Source organism: Lissotriton vulgaris, chromosome 1_2 (assembly GCF_964263255.1).
Source record: "Lissotriton vulgaris chromosome 1_2, aLisVul1.2, whole genome shotgun sequence".
Lineage (NCBI taxonomy): Eukaryota > Metazoa > Chordata > Amphibia > Caudata > Salamandridae > Lissotriton > Lissotriton vulgaris.
This window is the reverse complement of record NC_141686.1, coordinates 163,108,065-163,132,624: the sequence shown is the minus strand read 5'-3', so window position 1 is coordinate 163,132,624 and position 24,560 is coordinate 163,108,065. Positions and strand designations below refer to the sequence as shown.

The following is a 24,560-nucleotide window of genomic DNA, read 5'->3' as shown; positions in this document are numbered from 1 at the left end:
ACAACCTGACAAATGGTGTGCGATGTGCATGCGCTTGGCTCACATGCACTGTAGGCAATCCGCCTTTGGGGGCACTTTTGAAAGCCCTTACTTTAATCTCGCCAAAGCATCCCTAATGGGATGGCTTCAGCAAGACCTAAAAAGCATTTTTGATTAAAAAAAAGGGGTTTTAAAACTGATTTCCGGATATCACTAAAAAAACTACAAAACAAAATAAAATGCAAAGTAGATTGTGAGGATTTTCTGTCACGAGGGCAGTTTGATAATTTGTGACACCACTTTTCCATTCTAGGGAATGCTACAAAAAATGTAATGTACCCATCCTTTACATAGTTAAATAGAATATGTGTTGGATATTTCTTACCAGCGTTTAAGTATAACTGTAGCCCATCATGAGCTGTTGTTCACGATAAGAAACTAGACTGTGTTTTTGAATGACATCCCTTTCTCTTTCACTTTCCATGGCATTTAAATTTGCACTTTCTCACATTTCCTTCACTTCACTAGCCCAACACACAGGCAACCTACTCACCTTGGACTGCCCTATTTTTAGGTCTCGTGAAGCGTTGCAGCGCAACACGCTGCTTCGCTTTGTGAGGCATGTTGTATTAGAGTATATTTTAGAAGTGATTGATAATGAGGCTTCTTAGTCTCTCCTTGTTACCATCCAGACTCTTTTTGGGACCACCCATCAGGACTGGATCTTTTACTTGCGGCGTTACACTGTCTCCTTCATTTAAGCACTATTTTTAGAACATTAATTATCTTGGCACCGATTCTAGTTGCATTTCGTTTGTACCTAGAAACAGAATGGTCGTTTGTGTTTGTGCTGTGACTGCCATCTGGTGTTCAAACGAAACAAAAGTATTTTCAATGTAATAGATCTCTCATGTTTACTGATCGTTTCCATTTTTTTTTTTTACATTTGGCTGGTGGAGGCTGCTGCCTCAGAGATCTTCATGCCGACCAGTGGTTGCCTTGCTGTCGGTTTAGTGACTGGCCTGCCTCGGCTGTTCTGAACCAGCAGACTGGTTGGCAGTCGAGGGCGGATAAGGTGCAGCTTCACTGCTGCTAGATGTCTGTGCACCTGACTGACCAGCGTTGATGACACCGCCTCAGTAGCCGCCTCGAGCAGGTACACCATCGATGCAATGGGTTGAAGGCACTGCACGCATGGGGAGGTGAGGTGACAACAGCCCGTCCTGCCCTTCTGCATACCTGGCATGAGCAGGCAAAGCTTGGAGTTGGAATAATGCTGAGCATGGGATGCACTGCATAGTCCCATGACGTTTACTGATATGTTGTGTCTAACATTTCACATCGGAATATTCCAGACAGTGCACTATTGAGGATAAATGGGTATTCCAGGGATGGGAGGACCTCTCCTTGAGGGAGAGCTCAGCCTAAAGTTACAGGTTAGGGTAAGTAAGGCTATCTGGAATGAGGTTGTATCAACTTTCTGTCCATTATAACCCAGCTCATCTCCCATGAGCCTGGGTTATTCTTTGCTTCAGGAAATTCCTTTAAGATATTTCTATCTATTCAAGGGAAAGTACCTGCAACTGGCGGTGTTAGGTGTTGGGTTTACGGCAGCATGGTGTACATGGTGTGCACCACCTGCTTTCTTGCAATAACTCATGGTATTCTAACATGAAGTTAGCACTTCTCAACGGGACCAGAACCTACGTCTTCTATTTTTAAACTCTGCAATATAAGCACTACATAATTTCAAGCGATACAGCAGAAAAAGCTCTCAGTATGAAGAACAATCATTTGCAATGCAATAGGTCTCGCATTTACCCGAGTTTAAGCTATTGACATTGTAAATAACAATGCCTTTTATTTTTGTTTTTAAAACATTAATAACAGGCATTGTCATTTACAATGCCAATAGCTTAAACTCGCTTAAATGCGAGACCTATTGCATTGCAAATGCTTGTTTTATGAGTGAATACTCCACACTCATATAGATAGTGCTCTCAAATCTCATTGTGAATGGCAAACAATTGTAAACTTACACAAAAGGGTACGGTCACCTTAGTGAATCAGACCCATACTTTTGCCTTGTCCACAGTTTCACACATGTGCATCTCCTTCACACACATTTCCACAGCATCACAGTTGCAACCAGAATAAGTGACCATTACACTGGGCACTCTGCAGAGAGGCCAAGGATTGATGTATTCTGACCACCTTTTTGATCCACTGACATACACTGTAAGAAACTTGCACCACCTTGAACCTCTGCTCCAAAGCTCTCAATCATGGCAGTAATAAACTCATTCAAAGGACTCAGTTCAAATTATCCCCTATAAAGAGTATTGTGCTACACAAACACAAAATCCAGAAACACAACATACTGGAAATAGCTAACAATCTTAGGGAAAGCAAAATTAAGTAAAACTGGCTAAATATAAACAGGAATTAAATTGCTGACATGGATCACCTTATCATTTGTTCTTTATCATGTGTTACATTAATTGTTCACTTTATACATTGCCTCTCAAGTTAATCCTGACTACTCTGAACCAAGCTGCTAGAGGGTGAGCACAGGTTAATTTAGGGTCTTCTTGCTATACCCTGACTAGGATTGTGTTTGCTGTTTGACTAGAACTCATACCAACGTCAACCAACAACCCAAATTCTAACACTGTCAATACTTAGATTTACATGAGGAGCACATCCACAGAAGATGTGAAACTTGGTTTATGTACCACCTGAAATGTAACCTACTAAAAACTGAATTTTCCTGAGATTCCACACCCATCTTTATAATCCTGATTCAAATCTGAACAAATTCATTCTCAGTAGTCAACTGAAACCCTTCAGTTTGGATTCCAGGAAATCGATTGGCTTCCACTTATTTAAACAATCTCATTCTTTAGCTGCATAATAATGTTGCAAAAGTAGAACAATTAAAAAATATATTCATCTATGTTAACCACCCTCTCATCCCATATAGAGATGTTCATCCAGGTTCTTGTGCTGTTGAGGCTTGACTATGAAATTGTGTCTTTAAATAGCATATTAAACATACGTCTTGTTAGCCCTAATGCCACACTCCATGTAGCCACCAGCCTGGCTACTGTCACCAGAAAATGTGAGCACCAATGACCAACTTTGCTCTTGCTAAAGTAGCTCTCCATTTAAGTGAGAAACATCTTCAAATGTTCAAATGTACATGCCTCTGCCACAAGGTACTATTTCTATGATCTCTGAACAAGGCCTCCCAAAAACAGACCAACTCAGGAATGACAATACAACCTCAGAAACAGAGACAACCTGCTCTTGAAAATAGCCAAAGAAATTTAGAAAACCAAGGCCCTGAAACAATCCTTCTGTTTAAGTATCATGAATTTTGAAACTCCATTCCACCATCGATTACAACAAACCACTTTTTTATCATTTTTTAAAGACAACCGAATGCCTTTGTTTTTCGACATTTCAAATGAGAACTGACGCTAACTATTTCAGACAATTAAAATCGATTATTTTTATGTAGTATTCAGTTGTAGATTTGCATATTGGCAATCAAATGTTACCTGTAAGAAATTGTTCCTAGGTTATGTGCTGTGTTACCTCTGAGCCCTGTTTATCCTCATTGTACTACAGAATATTAAACACAAAAATATTGTGGTATACCAATATTGAGTCAAAAATATTGTGAAGCACAAAATCGAATTTCCAATGACTATGTAAAATACAAAAATATTGAAAGCCATTAATTATATCAATCATTACAATATTTTAAATAACATATTAGCAATGGGCAGAGTATAGAAATGCACAATATCAATAATCCTATCCCCACATGATTACACACAAAAATAATGAGAAACAGCTTTTAGGACAAGCAAATATTTAGCAAAAAATGTAAATAATTAATAAATATTGATATAATGATTCATAGTAAAATAAATAGTACATTCACCATAATTAGCGTTTTCCTAATAAGGAAAACAAAAAAACACAATGACCAAAGAATCTGCAAAACAAACTATTAAAGCGACCCATTTTTTTCCTGAACCCTATCAAGAAGGCAGAAGCCTGCCACACAGTCTAAATATATACAGAATACTCTTTTTTCTCAGTTTAGTAGTAGTAAAGTTGAGAAAAATCCTAATTTTAAGACTTTCGATTTTCACAGAAGGCATTTAGGAGCCCTAAATGTAGGAGTCATAACTTTACTACTGCTAAATTGAGAAAAATCCTAACTTTAAGACTTTCGGTATTCACAGAAGGCATTTAGGAGTCCTAAAGTTAGGACTCCTAACTTCTGTGAATACCAAAATGAGTAAGTGCCTTCTGTGAATACCAAAAGGATTAAGTGCCTTCTGTGAATACCAAAATGGTAGTCAGTTTAGGATTTTGTCTTATGTTAGTTCTGTGAATCGGGCTCTGTGTACCAAAGAATGTGTCCACTGGAAGTGCCTACTTTCTCCAAATGGTTGCCATAGAAGGGCCCTAACTATGATTAACAATGTAGAAAATACAACTGAGCCTATCCACATGCCACATATGGCAGAAATCAAGGTCGGAACATAATTCATAACCTAAAAGAGGCTTTCACTAGTTCCACAGCTCAAAGTGGAGTTATGTTTAAAGACCACACCCAGAGACTTTACAATGATGCACACATCTGTTGCAAGGATCCTGCCCATACACAGAACTGTGCACATAGACCTAGGACATCAGTGAATTGTGGTGTACCAGAAACTCACCTCAGTACCTAAAAACCCCTACCAGCTAGCATCAGAGTCACATTAGCTCTCCGTCCTATTGCAAAGGAACGAATGATTAGACAGCCTAGAACATGCGACTTAGAATAAACTCAGGAATGGTGTGAAGTGAGAACACTCTTTCGTTATACTCTCATACCAGTCCACAACAGGAGTAAATAATAGACACGGGTAAGGTTAAAATATTTATTTTAATGACATGCTATTAGGTGCAGTATCTTTGCCAACATAAGCAGACATATAATTAGAAATAATATGGTCAGCATTGTTACAATTCCATAAAACACAAAGAGAGAAATCATATTACAATGATGGTGAAAACAGGTCGTATAGAGTCTAGTTATAACACCCTCCCTATCTAGGAACTATGTTTATAAACTATAGAAGGTCTCTTAGGCTTGTTTGGGGGACCCCATTACATCTCAGCTCAGCAAGAGTGAATCATATCAGGATCAGCAAAAGCTCTCTGCATCACTGTTCCATGTGTGTGAAATCATGGCTGCAGTGTAATAATCAAGGCGCCAGAATCTCAGCGGGGCTGCAGCTGCCATATGTTGTGTCTTAGACCGTTAGCCGATTAGTACGAACAACAGTTACTATGTTATGATAACCTTGACGGCTTCAGCACTCACTGTGCCGATTAGGGTCACGATGTAAGTCTAGGGATGTCGAAAACAAGCTTTTCTCATGCAAAGCATTTCACGCAGCCTAACTTACAACAAAAGTGGCAAAAAGGTAAAATGGCGTTTAAACTTCTAATAAGCTCATGCTAACATAACAGTGTACATAAACCAGGCTCAGGCCTCACTACACATCCCAACACCAAAATGTAAAGTTCTTATTTTCACTACTTCCATTTTATTAGTTTAATTTATAGTTCACATAAATCACCCCGGGAGTGGTATGTCAGCGCAAAGCCAGACCCGGTGTACCATCACGGGGACTTCGCAACTGCCGTCGTCGTTGCGAATATTGGGAAAAATATTTACAAATGTATAAATATATTTGTACACACTCACCTCTCACTGGTGCCCACTTAGAGACTTTTACTCGGAGAGTGAAGCACCCATCTATAACCCACTCAGAGACTCATGCAGCCACTTACAGGCAAACTCACACACTCATGTATGTTCTCACAGACCCACTGAAACATTCGTACAGCCACTCACAGATCCACTGAGACACTCATACATCCACTCACACACCCATTCAGACACCCACTTAGACACTCATGTATCCACTCAGAGATCCAGTCAGGGTGCACAATCAAAATATTGATTACAAATTATCGACCAACATTAATATTGAGTTAAAAATATCGAAGGTGAAGAATATCGAGGTCAAGAATATCGTTGGACAGAATATCGACCCTAAGGTAAGTAATATCGATTTTTTTTACATCGATGTGTGTAATATCGAAGTTAGTAATATCGATATCAATTATATCGATGTTACTAATTTCGATTTTACTAATATCGATATTTGTTTGTTATGTATTTTAATATGTATTTTATATGTATGTGTCATATGTTTTTTGTTTGTTTTAAATTATATGTGTACTGTTTTTTATATATTAAAAATATTATATTTAATTCAATTTTATGTTTCAGTTCTGTAGCGGGTTGTGGGTTTATAGGAGAATAGGGTGGGAAGTAATTTAATTGTAATTAAGTAATTATTTATTTTTAATTGATATTGATAATTATTTTATTTATAATTAAATATTAATTGGTAATTAATTATTTTAATTGCTAATTAATGTTTTTAATTGGTAATTAAGGTATGTTATAGGTAATTACATGTTTTAATTGCCAATTAATTTTTTAATTGGTAATTAAGGTTTGTTATTGGTAATTACATTCTTTAATTGGCAATTATTTTTTTAATTGGTAATTAAGGTTTGTAATTGGTAATTACATTTTCTATTTGGTAAATACAAATTTTAATTGGTAATTAATGTTTTTAAAATGGTAATTTATATTTTTTATTGTTAATTACTTTTTATTAATTGGAAAATAATGTTATTAATTGGTCAATCATTTTTCATTACAAACATTTTGTATTTCGAAAAAAATGTTGTTGTACTATTTTGTAATTATTAATCAATTTTTTAATTATTAATATGTTTTGAAAAATATTTTTGTGTTCAATATTTATTTGTTTGTTCATTTATGTTTCTTAAATAATATTTATTGTTATTTATTTTTAATTTATTGTTAATTAATTATTCAATTGTAATTATGTTTTTAGTAATTATTACCGGGTATTTGCAAATGATGTAGAGTTATTTAAAACGTAAATTTTTTTATTATTTTACTTACAACAATTATTTATGAGTATGTTATATTTAACTTCTACGCTATCCAATGCTTTCCCTACTGTTGCACTCTCTGGAGTTGGAATAGTAATTTTTACCCCTACGCTATCCAACGCTTTCCCTACTGTTGCACTCTCTGGAGTTGAAATAGTAATTTTTACCCCTACGCTATCCAACGCTTTCCCTACTGTTGCACTCTCTGGAGTTGGAATAGTAATTTTTACCCCTACGCTATCCAACGCTTTCCCTACTGTTGCACTCACTGGAGTTGGAATAGTAATTTTTACCCCTAGGCTATCCAATGCTTTCCCTACTGTTGCACCCTCTGGAGTTGGAATAGTAATTTTTACCCCTACGCTATCCAACGTTTTCCCTACTGTTACACTCTCTGGAGTGGGAGTAGTAATTTTTACCCCTACGCTATCCAACGCTTTCCCTACTGTTGCACTCTCTGGAGTTGGAATAGTAATGTTTACCTCTATGCTATCCAACGTTCTCCCTACTGTTGCACTCTCTGGAGTTGGAATAGTAATTTTTACCCCTACGCTATCCAACGTTTTCCCTACTGTTGCACTCTCTGGAGTGGGAATAGTAATTTTTTACCCATACGTTATCCAACGCTTTCCCTACAAATACACGTTCTGGAGTGTGAATAGTAGTTTTTACCCCTACGCTATCCAACTCTTTCCCTACTGTTGCACTCTCTGGAGTTGGGTTAGTAAATTTTACCCCTATGCTATCCAGTGTTTTCCCTACTGTTGCACTCTCTGGAGTTGGAATAGTAATTTTCACCTCTACGCTTAAACAGCGGTTTCTCTACTATTGTGCTCTCTGGAGTGGGAATGGTAATTTTAAGTTCTATGCTATCCAACATTTTTATTAATGTATTTTTTTTACTTATGGAATTTGAATAGTATTTTTATTTATTTAGTTATTTAATTTTTTTCGTATAAATTTAGATAATGGAGTATATAATTAATTTAAAAAATATTACAGGTATATTTAATTTTTTAATGTATTAAACATAATTCTTTACTTTGTATTTATGTTTATGTTTTATGTTTGTTAATGTATTTGTAATTTGTAAAAAAAATGTATTAATTTATAAATTATTAAAATAATGATTACAACTTAGGCCCCAATAGGATGGCGGGCGGACTTTGCCCGCCCGCCATCCTCGTGTAAAACGGGACCACCAGCCATAGGAGTGGCGGTCCCGCCTTGAGCATTAGGATGGGCCCCCCACACTGGCGGGCGCATCCTGTATTTTTCCATTGCAATGGTAAAAATGCACGTTGTGCATTTCAAAGCACAACATGACAGGCACCGCGCGGTGCCTGCCATGTTGCACTTTGAAATGTGGGAGGTACCATAGGTACCCCCAATGTGCACCCCGCAGCCCCCGGACTCCCAGGGGGCCCGCAACGGGCCCCCGCAGGGAGTCTCCGCATGCCTTTCCGTGGCGGCATTGCCGCCACAGAAAAGCATGTCAGGAAGGGCATCCTAATATGGCTGGCGGTGTCTCATAGACACCAACACCATATTAATCCTTTTCTGCCTCGGCTGCAAGGCGACCGCGGTGGAAAAGGGGCGGACGGTCTTTCCGTCCGCCACGGTCTCCCTTGCCATTCTAATATGTCGGGGGGAATTCTGGATATGATGTCGGGCGGATTGCCCCCGCCAGGCCGGCGGTGGCTACTGTCAACCTGGCGGGGGCAATCCGCCCGACATCATAATGGGCCCCTTATTGTTAAGTGCGTATATATCATATATTTTCTGTATATGTTTAATTAATGTATTATTATTATATATGTATTATTTATTAATTTTAAACATTATTAGATATTTTTAACTATGTTCATTATTTTTATTAGTGTTATTTACTTTATTTTACATTTATATTTTTACAGCAAAAAAAACGATATTTTTATCATCGATATTTTTAACATCTATATATTTTTTTCGATATTTTTGTACTTACCATGTTGTAGATAGGATGTCGATATTCTTGCCTTCGATATTTCTACATCGATATTCCTGTAGGTCAATATTTTCAACGTCGATATTTTGTCAGTGATTCCCAGTCAGATAGTCATATACTTACTTACAAACAGGGGCGGCTCCCACATGTGGGCAAAGGAGTGTCGCCCCACTGTTTTCTCGCAGTGCGAGAAGCAGAAACATAAAATGGTATTTTAAATACCATTTTATGTTTCTGCTTCTCGCACTGAGAGAAAGCAGAAGGGGATGTTTGGTCGGGGCAAGCGGGAGGGTGGGTCTGCTGTAGTCCAGTACCCTCCGATCTTGCTTAGTGGCGGTGCGACCTCCATCGGCTGGACCAACTGCGAATTTATCTTGCCAAACCACGTCCATGCATTTAGACACGCACTTCTCCAGCTTGTGATTCAACAAAATCTTTAATTCAAGGGAAATGGGCACACGCATTGTTGCTCTGATTATTCCTGTACTGCTGCCTGACGCGTTTCAGAGCTTACAAGCTCTTTCTTCCTCCATTCCTCTGCATCCACAGTTCCCTGCGCTTTTTAAACCTTTGATTCAGCCTCAGGTGTGCCTATTATTAAGGCAAGGCGGTGCTGTCCTGATCCCTTTGGCGGGTTTGGTGATGGGGGTGCCCAGAAAAGTGAGTACTTGGGGCAATTACCCACTGTGCCCATGCCTTAAAATATCTCTAAAGACAAACAAGTTTATCTTTAAATAAACAGACTTTATATTGGGGCTGTCAGTCTCCAGTCATAATTTATTAGCATGCCATTGTGCCTCTATAACAGACCAAACAAATGAGAGAAAGAGCAGAGAGCAAACCGGTATAGATATGTAAAGGAATAGAGAGCAGAAATGGAGACAATATAAAGGTGAGAAGCGAGAAGAATGTAAGAGAGGAGGAGGACGAGAAAGGAGATGAAAAGAGATAGTAGCAAGCAGAAAGAAGCCAAAAAATCCAAATGCCAAGTGAAAATTGAGTATACAAAAAGAGAAACAGTGGGGAAGAGAGGAACCAAATATAAAAAGTTAAAGAGAGGGAGGTAAACATTTGCAGAAAATATAACAAAATGGGGTAAGGTTTACGCTGCTGAGCTATTTGTCCTGTAAATATGGTTGGAATTCTGTGTTATACCTTTTGTGGTTTCATATAATATCCATTCAGCGAGCCTATAAGTCATTCCTAAGGTTGTTGTGGATGATTTATAATGGGTAAGTAAACAATATATTAGTAAGACATGGGTGTGTGCATTATTGATGGTGACTCCACAATGGGTGTATTTATATGGTATTCCCTGTGTGGATGTACTCAATTCAAGTGTAACTCCACATGCTTCCCACAATCTCTGGGGTGACAATAAGGGCTCTGTCTGCAACACGTTAGGCTCCTGTACATTATCTTCATGAAAAACCATTTGCCATTCAAATTACCTTTCCCAAACAATATACATAATTTGCTAATTTTATTATTTTTGTGTATTTTTGCAGGTTGAGTGCCATGTGTATTTGAACCAGAGGAAAATGCGGGAGTTTTGCAAATCTAAGAATATTGTGCTGGTGGCGTACCAGGTCCTCGGATCAAGTAGAGATAAGTGGTAGGACAGTGATGGAAAAAACACTGCTGTACATACTGTGATGGTGACTGGGGGGCAATGTGACAACTTCCCTGCAGGTCATTACAGACACACTTTTCAGTCTTGGGTTTTTGTGATAGCAGACACATCCTGTGACATGTCGGCATGTTTTGCTCCTATTGGACTAAGTAGACTAACACACCTTAAAACAATGATTTATAGGAAAAAGGTTTGGTACTGGGGACAACTAATTACTAGGAGTGAGGCGGTCACCCTAATGCTTCATTAAAAGTGTGAAGTAAATACATGCATTCAGTGCACCTTCAATTGGAATAACATCAGTGGTGTGCAAGATCAGGCCTATGTAAGAGGAAATAGCAGCTCTTTAAAACTCTGGATTACACACTCACTCGGTTGAATTGAGTGGTTCTGGCAGTATATGTTAGAACATGCATCCCTTGGGTTCAAACTAATATACAATAATGCTATGTCATCAATCAATCAATCAATCAGAGTACTTGTAAAGCACGCTACGTACCCGTGAGGGTCCCAAGGCGCTGAGGGGAGGGGGGGGATGCTGCTACTGCTCAAAGAGCCAGGTCTTGAGGAGTCTTCTGAAGGCAAGTAGGTCTTGGGTCTGCCGTATGTGTGTAGGGAGGGTGTTCCAGGTCTTGGCGGCGAGGTAGAAGAAGGATCTGCCGCCGGAGGTTGTTCGTTGGAGGCGGGGGACAGTGGCTAGGGTGAGGCTGGTGGAGCGGAGCTGGCGGGTGGGGGTATGGAAGCTGAGTCTGCTGTTCAGGTAGGCTGGTCCAGCGTGGAGTGCTTTGTGTGTGTGGGTGAGGAGCTTGAAGGTGATCCTCTTGTCAACGGGGAGCCAGTGTAGGTCTAAGGTGGGGTGTGAAGTGGCTGCGGCGGGGGACGCTGGAGGAGGCATTTTGGATGCGTTGTAGTCGTCGTAGGTGTTTGGCTGGGATTCCTGCATAGAGTGTGTTGCCGTAGCCAAGTCTGCTGCTGACGAGGGCCTGTGTCACCGTTCTTCTTGTTTTGGTCGGGATCCACTTGTAGATCCTGTGGAGCATGCTGAGGGTGTTGTAGCAGGAGGAGGAGACGCCGTTGACCTGCTTAGACATGGAGAGGGAGGAGTCGAGGATGAATCCTAGATTGTGTGCATGGTCGGTGGGTGTTGGTGCTGCTCCCAGTGTGGTCGGCCACCAGGAGTCGTCTAAAGCTGAGGGGGTGGGTCCGAGGATGAGTCTGTCTGGTCCGAGTTCAGCTTCAGATGGCTGCTCCTCATCCAATCGGCGACGGCCTTCATTGCTTCGTGGAGGTTGGTTTTGTCGGTGTGCGGGTCCTTGGTGAGGGAGAGGATGAGCTGGGTGTCATCAGCGTAGGAGATGATGTTGAGGTCGTGATGGTGGGCCATTTGGGCGAGGGGGGCCATGTAGACGTTCAACAGCGTTGGGCTGAGGGATGAGCCCTGGGGGATGCCACAGATGATGTTGGTGGCTTCGGATCGGAAGGTTGGGAGGCGGACGCTCTGGGTTCCGCCAGACAGGAAGGAGATGGTCCAGTCAAGAGCCTTCTCTTGGATTCCGGCTTCTAGGAGCCGTGTCTTTAGAGTGCGATGGCAGACCACGTCGAAGGCGGCTGACAGGTCCAGGAGGATGATGTTTCACCGTTGTCTAGTTGGGGCCTGATGTCGTCTGTGGCAGCGATGAGGGCTGTCTCAGTGCTGTGGTTTCGCCTGAATCCGGACTGGGACGGGTCCAAGATGTTGTTGTGTTTGAGGTGGCGGGCCAGTTGCATGTTGACGATTTATTTTCTCGATGACCTTTGCCGGGAACGGGAGCAGGGAGATGGGCCGGCAGTTCTTAAGGTCCGCTTTGGGCTTCTTGAGGAGGGCGTTGATTTTGTCGTGCTTCCAGCTTTCTGGGAATGTCGCTGTTTCGAAGGAGATGTTGATGACCTTCCGTAGTTGGGGTGCGATGGCTGTGTCTGCTTTGTTGAATACGTGGTGTGGGCACGGGTCAGACGGAGGTCCTGAGTGAATGGAGTTCATGACCTTGCGTGTCTCGTCGTCGTTGATGTTGGACCAGGAGGTCAGGTGATTGGCGCTGGTGGTGTTCACAGGGGAGGTGGAGTCTGGCGTAGTCGGGGCAGTCATGGTTTTGAAGCTGTCGTGGTTTTCAGCGATCTTGCAGTGGAAGAAGATTGCTTGTGAGTCGCACACTTCTTGTGAGGGCGAGATGTCGTTGGCGCTGAGGTTGGAGAGTTCCTTTACGATGTTGAAGAGCTCTTTACTGTTGTGTGCGTTGTTATCCAAGCAATCTTTGAAGGAGGATCTCTTGGCTAATCTGATGAGGTGGTGGTGTCTGCGGGTGGCGTCCTTGTGTGCGTTCGTGGAGCCATGTCTTCTCCAGTTTATGGCATGCCTGGTTAGAGGTCTGGAGCTCGCCAGTGAACCAGGTGGCTCTCTTGTTGGCGTGGCTGTTGGGGCGTTTCTTGAGCGGGGCGTAGGTGTTGGCGCAGTCGTCGATCCACTGTCTGAGGTTTCGGGCTGCGGCGTCTAGGTTGGTGGGGTTGATGGGTGGGTTCTTGGCGAAGGAGGTGATCAGCTGGTCTTTGGTGACTTTGCTCCAGCAGCGGCAAGGCAGCTGTTGGGTGCGGTGGTGCGTGGTTGGTTTCTTGAAGGTGAAATGCATGAGCGGTGTTCAGTCCAATGGAGTTCGGTGGTGTGGTCGAAGACGACGTGGGAGCCTGTGGAGAAAGGGGATCCAGCATGTGGCCAGCGGCGTGGGTGGGTGCGGTGATGAGTTGTCTGAGGCCCAGGTTGGCGAGGTTGTCGATCAGGGTGGCGGAGTTGGCGTCGTTGTTGTTCTCGATGTGGAGTTCAGGTCCCCGAGGAGGATGTAATCCATGGAGGGGAGTGCGTGAGTGCTGGTGAGGTCGGCGATGGAGTAGCTGAACTGAGCCCAGGGTCCGGGGATCTGTAGATGAGTGTTCCTTTGAGGTTGGTGTTGGGGTCGGTGTGGATCCGGAAGTGCAGGTGTTCGGCGGTGTTTATTTATTTATTTATTTATTTAGGAAGCTTATAAAGCGCACAGCTACCCCCAGAGGGGATGTCCCGGCGCTACAGAATACTTGTCAGTCAGAAAGGGGGACGAACGGAGCAGGTAGGCTAGAGGGAGGAAGAAATTTTAAGGGAGAGTGAACAGCCAAGTCTTAAGTTTACGGCGGAACACTTGCTCTGAATCAATAAACCTAAGCTCCAATGGGAGGCTGTTCCAAAATTTGGCGGCAGCCACTCCAAACGTTCTGCCACCGCTCCTGGCGCGGCAAAATCTGGGTACCACCAAGAGACGTAGGCTGTTAGATCTTAATGTTCTGACGGAGCAAGATAATTTAAGTCTTGTACTCAGGTAAGCCGGACCAGAGCCATTAATGGCACGAAAGGCCAGGATCAAGACTTTAAACTGAATATGTCTAGAGATGGGAAGCCAATGCAGTTCTTTCCGATAAGCAGCAACAGAGTGGCGGAAGGGAATGTTTCCAATTAGTCTGGCGGCTGCATTTTGAACAACTTGTAGCCTTTCAACAAGATAGAGGGGGGCGCCTGCATAGAGACTATTAGCATAGTCTAAATGCGACGTGATCAGGGCATGGACAACAGTCTTACAGGAGTCTAAAAGGGAGATATGGAAAGATCTTCCTGATCATGCGTAGTTTGCCAAAGCAGGCGGATGTCACTTTGTTGATCTGGGCTTTACAGGACAAGGTGTTGTCAAAAAGGAAACCCAAGTTGCGAGCAGACTGAGCTGGGGTAGGAGGGGGATTCAGAACGGCAGGCCACCAAAGGGTGGTGGGAGGGGCAGTTTTTTGGTTGAAGAATAGGACCTCCGTTTTGTCAGTGTTTAGAACCAGATGGTTAGCAGCCATCCAAGAACAGATGTTGCCCAGGCAGTTGCGGAAGTTAGAGAAGTGAGGATCAGAGTGGTCTCTAAAAGAAAAATAAGCTGCGTATCATCAGCGTAAGAGACCACCCTGACCCCCCACGACTCAACCACTCTGGCAAGAGGGCCTAGATAAACATTGAACAAGAGAGGGCTCAAGGCCGAGCCCTGAGGCACACCACACAGGAGAGGTTTATCTTCTGATACAAAGGGCCGAAGAAGAACTCTCTGCGTCCTCCCAGTAAGGAACGAACTGATCCAAGCCAATACAGTACCTCCGATACCCAGCTGCTGCAGACGATCCAGTAATATATCATGAGACACAGTATCGAAAGCGGCGGACAGGTCGAGGAGGACCAACATTGCCTCCTCTCCCCTGTCCACACACTCTCGAATTGTCTCTGATACCTCTAGCAGAGCAGTTTCTGTGCTAAAGCCGGTTCTAAAGCCGGACTGGGAGTCATGCAGCAGCTGGTTTATTTCTAGATAGTGAGACAATTGCCTCTGAACTACCTTTTCCAGAATCTTTGCAGGTTTGGGAAGAAGGGATATCGGGCGGTAGTTGGAAAATTGTGAGGGATCCGCGTCCGTCTTTTTTAGAATGGGGACCAGCACAGCATGTTTCCACAGTGAGGGGAACTGACCTCTGGTTAAAGAGGCGTTCCATATAGAAAGGAGAGGGTTGGTTAGGATCGGAGCAAGATTTCCCATCACTTTAGCGGGGACTGGATCCAATGGTGACCCCGAGGTGACCTGACGGAGTAATTTGACGGCTATATCAGGCATAATCTCTTCAAAGAAATTAAATGAACATTTCTGAGTGCCAAGCTCAGTGGTCGTAGGAGAGGATGAGATTGATTGAAATGAAGAGGATAGCTTAATGATTTTATCTTGAAAAAAATCAGAGAGTCCATTGCAAAGGGTCTGACTAGGAGAGCTCTGAGCCTTCAAAGCAGGAGGATTAACAAAATCCTTCACTATCTTGAAGAGGGTTTTGATGGAATTCTCAGCTTTTTTAATTAACTATGAGAAGTAACCTCTCATCGTAGACCGTTTTAGCTTTTGAAATTTGTTCAACGCTGACTTATATAATGATTTGGACTCAGGATCGTAGGACTGCCGCCATTTGCGTTCAAGTTGTTTGCATCGACTTTTTTCCTCCCGCAGCGCTGGAGAAAACCAAGGAGCAGAGGGTCGGGATCTGGTAGAAGAGATAGGGGCAAGGGGGGAAATGGCATCAAGTGCAGTAGTGAGCGCTGAGTTATATTTAGCAACTTCCTCATTAAAATCTAATGAAGGATTGAGCTGATAAGAGAAATGGGGGTCCATTGTGGCACAGGTAACATTAGGCCATTTGCGTCCATTCTCTCTATTCAAGGAGGAGGGGAGAGGAAGGGGGGGAATGGTGATTTCAAAAGGGAGGAGAAAGTGATCAGACCAGGTAAGGGGCAATGCAAGGAGCAAGGTTGATTCGTAAATATGAGGTCAAGGGTATGACCTGCAGTATGTGTCGGGCCTTTAACCAATTGGTACAGGGTTAGACCTTGCAAGGTATCAATTAGAAGCGACGCCTGAGGGCAGGAAGGGTTGTCAACATGTAAGTTAAAATCTCCTAACACCGTAAAATAAGCGTGTTTTAAGGAGAGATCGGCTATTGTTTGTAGCAAGATAGTGAGTGAGGAAGAGGAGGCCGTAGGGGGATTATATACCAGGATACCAGCTAAGAAAATAGCAGCTGAGTCCAAGATTGTAAAGTACATAGCTTCAATAAGCCCTAAATTAGTGAGCTTCTTAGTAGTTAGTTTAAGATGTGATTTTAAAATCACTGCAAGGCCCCCTCCAGTTATGTTATTTTTACGAATGATACCTACCAATCGGTAGCCAGGGGGAGTTGCTAGGTGTATATCAGGTTTGGAGGTATCTTTAAGCCACGTTTCAGTGAGAAAAAGGATATCCCAATCCTGCGTATCAATAGATAGCCATATCTCATTGGCATGGCACGGTAAGGAGCGACAGTTGACTAGGGCAGCCTTTAATCTAGGGGAAGTCTGAGGTTTAGTGACCTTCACTGTGGGAGAGTGCTGATTCCGATAGGGAGCAATGGCGAACCTACACAAAGAACAGTTATAAGGGAGGGCCTCTAAGGTAGATGGACAGCAGCAGACATCTGGAGGTGTTGAGGGTGTCATCTGCCTGGGTGGCGACCTTGAGGGTGGACTTGCGGACGATGGCTATTCCTCCTCCGATTCTGTTGGTGCGATCCCTGCGGGTGATCTTGTAACTGTCCGGGATGGCTATGGCGATGTCGGGAGCTGAGGAGCTGTCGGGAGCTGAGGAGTCGTTCCACCAGGTCTCGGTCAGGAAGGCCACGTCTGGGGCGGAGGTGTCGAGCAGATCCTAGAGCTCAACGGCGTGTTTGCGTGCAGAGCGGGTGTTGTGGAGTATGCAGCGGAGGTGGTTGGGTCCAGTCCTTGGAGGTTTGGTGGTTCTGTCGCAGGTGAAGCTGCAGATGTGGCAGGAGAAGGGTCCGTGGGTCCATTTAGGGTGTCCTGGAAGCAGGTGTGGTTTTGGCCGGCGTGGAGTGCGTGGAGGGTGCTGGCGTCGTTGTGGATTCTGGCGTTGTGGCGTTCGCGGGGTCATGGGGTTCTGGTGCTGGGCGTGGTCCAGGCGCGGATGGGTGCAGCGCATCCGCTGCGTAGCTGCTTCTCAGCCTGCATATGAGGTGGCTTGGGAGGGAGAAGCAGCTGGGAGGCGGGAGCGGGGAGGCGAATGGGTGTGCAGGGGGGCGGGGCCGCAGGGATGCAGAGGCGGGAAAGGGTCGGATCGGGAGCGGCGGGGGCAAGGGGAACTGGTGCACAGGGCAGAGGGGAGGAAACCAGGAGGCAGCTACTTGGCAGTCAGGTGACGAGCAGCGGCGTGGGGGCGGCCTGCCTGCAAGCAGGTTCAAAGGTCACAAAAATGCGCAGAAATGTCACAAAAAATGGGGGGAAACGAGTGGCACTGAGGCACAAAGGTCACAAGAAAGGGCAGAAAGGTCACAAAAAATGGGGGGAAATAAGTGGCACAGAGGCAGAAAGGTCAGAAGAAAGGGCAGAAAAGGTCACAAAAAATGGGGGTAAACGAGTGGCATAGAGGCACAAAGGGGAGTAGAGGCAAGAAAAACGAGTACAATCAGGGGAGCAGAACGCAAGAAAAACGAGTGCAATCAGGGGAGCAGAAGGCACAAAAAACAGGTACGATCATGGGAGCAGAGCCAAGAAAAACGAGTGCAATCAATCAATCAATCAATCAATCAGCAAATTTGTAAAGCGCGCTATTCACCCGCTAGGGTCTCAAGGCGCTGGGAGGGGAGGGATACGCTACTGCTCGAATAGCCAGGTCTTTAGTTGTTTCCTGAAGGAGAGATGGTCCTAGGTCAGTCGTAGGTGGATGGGGAGGGAGTTCCATGTCGTGGCCGCCAGGTAGGAGAAGTATCTTCCTCCGGTGGTGGCTCTGCGCATGCGTGGGACGGTGGCGAGGTGAGGCTGGTCGAGCGGAGCTGGTGGATGGGTGTGTAGAATGTGAGGCCGTTGTTGAGGTACTTAGGGCCCAAGTCTTGGAGAGCCTTGTGTGCGTGGGTGGGGAGTCTGAACGTGATTCTCTTGCTGATGGCAAGCCAGTGCAGGTCTCTCAAGTGGGCAGAGATGTGGCTGTGGCAGGGGATGTCCAGGATGAGTCGTGCGGAGGCGTTCTGTATGCGCTGGAGTCTTCTCTGGAGTTTGGCTGTGGTTCCCGCATAGAGGGTGTTCCCGTAGTCCAGCCGGCTGGTGACGAGGGCCTGGGTGACCGTCTTCCTGGTTTTGGTGGGTATCCATCGGATGATCTTTCGGAGCATGTGCAGGGTGTTGAAGCAGAATGACGAGATGGCGTTGACTTGTTTGGTCATCGTGAGGGAGGAGTTCAGGATGAAGCCCAGGTTGCGTGCATGGTCTGTTGGCTTGGGGGCGGTGCCCAGGGCAGGGGGCCACCAGGAGTTGTCCCAGGCGGAGGGGGATGATCCTAGGATGAGGACTTCCGTCCTGTCTGAGTTCAGTTTCAGGCGGCTGGTCTTCATTCACTCTGCGACGTCTTTCATTCCTTCCTGTAGGCTGGCTCTGGCGGTGGCGGGGTCGTTGGTGAGGGAGAGAATCAGCTGGGTGTCGTCTGCGTAGGAAATGATGTTAAGGTTGTGTTGGCGTGCGATGGCTGCGAGGGGGCTCATGTAGACGTTGAAGAGGGTGGGGCTGAGCGAGGATCCTTGGGGTATGCCCAGGTGACTTCGGTGGCCGCAGATTGGATCGGGGGGAGGCAGACTCTCTGCGTTCTTCAGGCGAGGAACGAGATGATCCACTCCAGGGCCTTCCCTTGGATTCCGGTGTTGTTGAGGCGCTGTATTAGTGTGCGGTGGCATACTGTGTAGAACGCTGCTGAGAGATCCAGGAGGATGAGGGCAGCTGTTTCCCTGATGTCAAGCAGGGTTCTGATGTCGTCGGTAGCTGCAATGAGGGCGGTCTCGGTGCTGTGGTTAGCTCGGAAACTGGACTGTGAGGGGTCGAGGGATCCGTTTGTCTCGAGGAAGGCGGCGAGTTGCTTGTTGACAGTCTTCTCGATGACTTTGGCAGGAAAAGGGAGGAGCGAGATGGGGCGGAAGTTCTTGAGGTCCGTGGGGTCTGTGGTGGGTTTCTTCAGGAGGGCGCTGAGTTCGGCATGTTTCCAGCTCTCCGGGAAGGTGGCGGTGGCGAAGGAGATGTTGATGATGTCCCGAAGTTGGGGTGCGATGATGGAGTCGGCCTTGTTGAAGATGTGGTGAGGGCAGGGGTTGGTTGGTGATCCGGAGTGGATGGTGGTTATCGTGCGGGTGGTGTCTTCGGTGCTGATCGGGGTACAGTTGCAGACGTTGGTGGTCGGGGGTGCTGGTTCGGTGGTTGGATGCGTGGTCTGTGCGCCGAAGTTGTTGTGTATGTCGGCTGGTGGTGTATGCGGGTGGCATTCTTGAGGGCTGTCATGTTTTCAGGGGAGCAGAAGGCAAGAAACACGAGTGCAATCAGGGGAGCGGAAGGCAAGAAAAACGAGTGCAATCAGGGGAGCAGAAGGCACGAAAAACAGGTACAATCAGGGGAGCAGAGGCAAGAAAAACGAGTGCAATCAGGGGAGCAGAAGGCAAGAAAAACAAGTGCAATCAGGGGAGCAGAAGGCAAGAAAACGAGCACAATCAGGGAACAAAAGGCAAGAGAACAGGCACAGATAAGAATGCAGGCACGGGGGGATACAGGCAACAGCAGTCACAGACACCAGAAGACAGTATGGGCAGTACAGGGAAGACAGACAGACAGCAACAGTGATACAAAGCTAAGGCCTACCACTGGCCACAAGGGATGAGGCGCAGGTGGTAGCCTGCTGGTGGAGGAGGGCCTCAACCTCTACAGCAGCGGCAGCAGGGGCTGGGTCAGGATACACAGGCGGAGCTGTGTGGTGGGGGAGAGACCTACCAGCAAGGTCAAGGGTCGCTATCCTCACGAGCAGCGGCCGGCCTATATGGGGAGGTGGGAGGGAGGAGCAGCGAATGGGCTTTGAGGGTGCGGGGCCACAGGGGTCGCACAGCGGGAACAGGAGCGGCGAGGGCAGCAAGGCAGATAGGCACAATCAGGGGCAGTGAGGGGGAACAGAAGGCAAGAAAACGAGCACAATCAGGGGAGCAGAAGGCAAGAAAAACAAGCACAATCAGGGGAGCAGAAGGCAAGAAAAACGAACGAGTGCAATCAGGGGAGCAGAAGGCAAGAAAAATGAGTGCAATCAGGGGAGTAGAAGGCAAGAAAAATGAGTGCACTCAGGGGAGCAGAAGGCAAGAAAAACGAGTGCAATCAGGGGATCTGAGGGCACGAAAAACGGGTACAATCAGGGGAGCAGAGGCAAGAAAATGAGTGCAATCAGGGGAGCAGAAGGCAAGAAAATTGAATGCAATCAGGGGAGCAGAAGGCAAGAAAAATGAGTGCAATCAGGGGAGCAGAAGGCAAGAAAAATGAGTGCAATCAGGGAACACAGTCAGAATGTTTCACAGCAGCCGCACTGTTTCACAGCTGGCTTACTTATAGATGCTAGATCCAAGCTACTGCTGTACTGAAACTCATGAGGTGTCACATGATGCCCCAAGCCTCAGCACACACTGACAAATATTCAATTTATTAGCGTTCAGAAAAACAACTTTGATATTTTCATGAACACTGCCAGAGTGTCACCCTCTTATCCTCCACAGGCTGACAATGACAGGATGAGGCAGCTAAGGCATGACCCATCTATGTAATGATGTTTAAAAACACAGCACTCTAGTCATCATAATCACTGTGATAGTGCCCATTCCAGCTTTTCTATTCCCATAATTTGGTTCTATTCGACTGTTATATTTCTATACTGTGCATGTTCTCAGACTTTTCTTAGAAAGTGTGAAGTGTTCAAGATATCAGTAGAAACGTTTGCATCATGTCTGCCTACTGACAAGCATAACATGTTTTTGCTGTTTATGACAATGGATACCTATAATCAACATGATGTTCGAGATGATGCATACATCGCTGTGATGGTTTAGTTTTTTTGATACCTTAGTGTTTTCAACCCCTGCTTTTTTTTTCTTAATATATGATAGAATCGGCAATTAGATACTAAAAATAATCAAGTATTCAATCGAAGTCAGTGACAGACTTTCCCGCTAGGACTGTCCCCCATTGATCGTTCAGGTACAGTGGAGACTCAATTAAATCCAAACCATGAGCATTGAGGACAGAGGTGGCGTGCTCCGTGGAATGACCTGGATCCTACAAGAGACTCCATTGATAGTTCAGGTACGGTGGAGACTCAATTGTAAGATGTGAGAGGAAACTTAGACCCAGCTCCTAGCAATGGCGACTGAGTCTGTACTTTGAGGCTTCCCAGCGCCATGTGGTAGCAGGTCATGCAGTCTCTTTTTTGCATCTGAGAATTGTAGGTTAATCTGGGATAGTTCAGCCGAGTGCGGTACAACCCAGACTGGGGCACCTATAACTACAGAAACAGGTGTTCAGGAACCTACCTCTCAGGGAGCTGAGGGGGGTTTCGATAGAGGTGCCTCAAACTTTGAAGTTCTCTTCTCAACTTTAAAGCAGATTCAAACTGAGGCGCGTGCTGAGAGTCAGAGAGACAGCAGGAGGGCCAGACATGCAAATAAAAAGATACAATCCTCACTTCATAAAGTTAACAAATTGTATGAGGAAATGGTTGGGAGAGTATCCGAGATCGAGGCCAGAACAAGTAAATTGGAAGATGACTTTGTTAAAATGAAAGACGCTGGTGATGATAAGGATAAGACAACTGCTGACATGCTCTGGAAGCTAGAGGACTTTGAAAACAGGCAACGACGGAACAATGTTAGACTTATTGGAATTCAAGAGGGAAAAGAGGGTGGGGATGTGCGAGCCTTCGTAATTGATTTGTTGAAAGGTGCGTTCCCCGACTTGGCTTCATGGGACTGGGAACACGAGATACAAAGAGCGCACCGATTCCCGTTGGTACGAAAGGAAAAACAGGGCAAGCCCCGCGCAATATTGCTGTATGTCGGCAATTTTCTTCTGCGTGAGGAAATTATTAATAAGGCAAAACCTCATTCTAAACGTTCCCATAAGGAAATTGAGTTTTTTGCCCGCCCTGATTTCTGCCACGCCACCGTAGAAAGAAGGTGGCGGATGAGGCAGCTCATTACCCCATTCCAAAATATAGGCTATGAGGCTTTCCTTTTGTTCCCTGCACGTCTGAAAGTTGGCCTAGAGGGTAACTTTAGAGTGTTTTATTCAGAAATAATGGCGCAAGAATACCTTAGCTTTTTGAGAGAGAATAGAGGTCGTCAAAAATCCCAACGCAATGTCTTGGAGGTCGAAGACACACAAACTGGATATGTCAGAACCATACCCCATAAAAAGTAAAGGAGGAAAAAGGAAAGAAAAGGGGGGGGGGGGGGGGAAAGAGGGGAAAAAAAGGGGGGGGGAAAAAAAACGGAGAGGACAGGGCAAGATTGGTATGGAAAATGAAAGTAGAGTAGCAGTATAGCTAGTAATAACTAGATCTTTACCTTTGAAATGTTAAATGAAGATTATTTATACATGCTAATTGCTCTATTTACCCTCTCCTTTACCGTTTAATGTATATTTTTTCTAAGCTGTATATCTATTTTTTGAGATTCTATCTTGGTGTTCTTTAATCCTTTGCTATGAATCTTCTAATACTGTTAAATCTGTGGACATGTGGGTATGCTGTCTTGCTGGTTTAAGCGCAAGATTTTCGCTCAAATGGGTAGTAGCTGTAGATGAAATCTTGAGAGATAGCATATATGATTAGTTCTTTATTTTTCTTTCGCTGGTGAGCATTGGTGAGCATTCCGAATGATGTATATAATTAAGGAAAGTCAGGGAGGGGGGTGGGTGAGACAACCCGGTGGCATGCTCCGGTCAGACATGGGTCTTATGGACCTATTTGCCCGTAGGGGGGGAGGGTCTCTGAGGGAGGGTCCTTTGGGGGGTGGGAGGGTGAATACAAGGACAGGGCACAATGGTATCGAAATATGTAGGGGATATGTTGGGTACATGATGGAAAAAGTGATAAAGCAGCATAGTTGTAAGGAAGGGAGTATTGAAACCAATACTCTTACATTGTATATATCAGACCTATTGAAGATGAATTTTGTTAAATTAATAAGTACAAGTGAACAGGCAGTCGATGGTTCCGGGAAAATCAGAGATGACACTTAGGTTAGTAACCTGGAATGTGTGCGGCTTAAATGATGTCCAAAAAAGGTGTAAGATAGGAATCCGATTACGCCAGATGAATGTAGATTTTATTTTTCTGCAAGAGACACACATAATGAGTACGCAGGAGTACTGTCTGAATCAGCTGGGCTTTCATCTAATAGTCAGCTCTAAACAAGGTGCGAAAAATAGAGGAGTTGCTATCTTGTCAAGGAGTAAGAACTTGATAATAGGGAGAAAACTGGAGGACAAATGGGGTAGATGGGCCATGGTAGAGATAGAGATAGACGGTGTCTGGACAACAATGGTGTCAGTTTACGGATCTACGCAGGATGATCCGGAGGTATTACAGTTCCTAGACTCTGAGTTGGCTGCCTGGCCCCCGCAGGTTATTATAGGCGAAGACTTGAATATCAATGGGGCAGATGGCTTAGGAATTGGACAAAATAGGGGTTATAAAGGCCGTAAGAAAAGAGTATATAAGGCCCTCGTAGATCTCATGCTTAATAATAACCTGAACGATGTTTGGGGGACACCCAGATCAGAACAGAAAGGATACACATACTACTCCGCGCCACATCAAATCTGTGTTAGGCTCGATTACTTTATGATCTCTAATAGCTTGATATCAAGAGTCAATATCGATAGGCTCCCAAGAATCTTAAGTGATCACAACCCAGTAATTTTGGCAATGAAGTTAGAAGGAGGAATAAGACCTAATCGGGTATGGACTTTTGAAAGAAGACTTCTTCTAGAGGAGGACTATGTTTCACACATGTCAAAATGGATCACCGAGTTTTTTGAACACAATAAAGGAAGTACATCGGTGGGGGTTATTTGGGACGCTTTTAAGGCGGGTGTCCGTGGAGAAACATGTAGCTATAGTATTCACAAACGTAAAATGGAAGGGCTCCGGCAAAGGGAGTTAGAGAGAGCCGTCTTAGAATTAGAAGAACAACTCAATAACGGTGTTATTAGAGGGGAACCAGTTGAACAGCATATATTAGATTTAATAAAAGTTAAAAGCGAAGCTGAAGATGAACTGGCAAAAAAGCGGCAGTAATTTATATAACTCGAAGGGAGAAGTGCTATGAATATAATGAAAAAGTTGGGCATGTACTCGCTATGCGTACCAGGCAGATAGCGGCAGCAGGGACTGTTAGGGAGATTAGAGATGGAAATGGTAATTTGCA

The 24,560-nt window shown here is 44.8% G+C and overlaps 1 pseudogene across 1 annotated transcript in view; it reads left to right on the top strand.

Annotated features, from left to right (window-relative positions):
- LOC147734751 (aldo-keto reductase family 1 member C3-like) overlaps positions 1-24,560 on the top strand; it is a 202,093-nt pseudogene that overhangs the window by 126,879 nt on the left and 50,654 nt on the right. The window contains exon 6 of the transcript XR_015307539.1: positions 10,546-10,652. The product of XR_015307539.1 is annotated as an aldo-keto reductase family 1 member C3-like (transcript). The remainder of the gene's footprint in view (positions 1-10,545; positions 10,653-24,560) is intronic.